General features: G+C 47.5%; 1 non-coding gene across 1 annotated transcript; it reads right to left on the bottom strand.

The window, feature by feature from the left end:
- Positions 1-312: 312 nt before the first annotated feature.
- On the bottom strand, positions 313-387 carry Trnap-cgg. The gene has a single exon. It is a non-coding gene; the product is annotated as a tRNA-Pro (tRNA).
- Positions 388-1241: the final 854 nt, after the last annotated feature.

Raw genomic sequence — 1241 nt, 5'->3', positions numbered from 1 at the left:
ATTAAAACTGTGTGCCCGACCGAGACTCGAACTCGGGACCTTTGCCTTCCGCGGGCAAGTGCTCTACTAACTGAGCTACCGAAGCACGACTCACGGCCGGTACTCACAGCTTTACTTCTGCCAGTACCTCGTCTCCTACCTTCCAAACTTTACAGAAGCTCTCCTGCGAACCTTGCAGAACTAGCACTCCTGAAAGAAAGGAGATTGCGGAGACATGGCTTAGCCGCAGCCTGGGGGATGTTTCCAGAATGAGATTTTCACTCTGCAGCGGAGTGTGCGCTGATATGAAACTTCCTGACAGATTAAAACTGTGTGCTCGACCGAGACTCGAACTCGGGACCTTTGCCTTCCGCGGGCAAGTGCTCTACCAACTGAGCTACCGAAGCACGACTCACGCCCGGTACTCACAGCTTTACTTCTGCCAGTACCTCGTCTCCTACCTTCATATCAGCGCACACTCCGCTGCAGAGTGAAAATCTCATTCTGGAAACATCCCCCAGGCTGTGGCTAAGCCATGTCTCCGCAATATCCTTTCTTTCAGGAGTGCTAGTTCTGCAAGGTTCGCAGGAGAGCTTCTGTAAAGTTTGGAAGGTAGGAGACGAGGTACTGGCAGAAGTAAAGCTGTGAGTACCGGGCGTGAGTCGTGCTTCGGTAGCTCAGTTGGTAGAGCACTTGCCCGCGAAAGGCAAAGGTCCCGAGTTCGAGTCTCGGTCGGGCACTCAGTTTTAATCTGCCAGGAAGTTTCATATCAGCGCACACTCCGCTGCAGAGTGAAAATCTCATTCTGGAATGTATGACATACTAAAATATGAGAAAATGATTGGAAAATATATTTATGTAAAAAATTCTGCAGCAACAATTTTCCAATTTATTTAGTTCAACCAAAACGTGAGGACCTGATGTTAGCTTCAAGAGTCAGATCGCTAGACAAGAAGAACTGGAGCCATCTCAACGAGACAAGCTACGTAAACCTGAAAGTTTATTGTAATCTTCGCCTTCTCATATCTCGATAAAAGCTTTTCTTATTAACAACTTGGACTGGGCATAGTTTAATGTGGACAATAGATGGAAAAAGAAAGCTGGGGGGGGGGGGGGGAGATTGAAACGTGCAAACTATTAGCAGCCATTCATGGATCTCATGTGCCGAAACAAGAATGAAATTTTTATGGATCGCAATGCACACGCCAATCCGTCACAATTCTTCGCCATTAGGGTAAAGTACATTCTGGACAATTCGAGTG

This window comes from Schistocerca americana, chromosome 4 (assembly GCF_021461395.2).
Source record: "Schistocerca americana isolate TAMUIC-IGC-003095 chromosome 4, iqSchAmer2.1, whole genome shotgun sequence".
NCBI lineage: Eukaryota > Metazoa > Arthropoda > Insecta > Orthoptera > Acrididae > Schistocerca > Schistocerca americana.
This window is presented reverse-complemented; position numbering and strand designations above follow the sequence as displayed.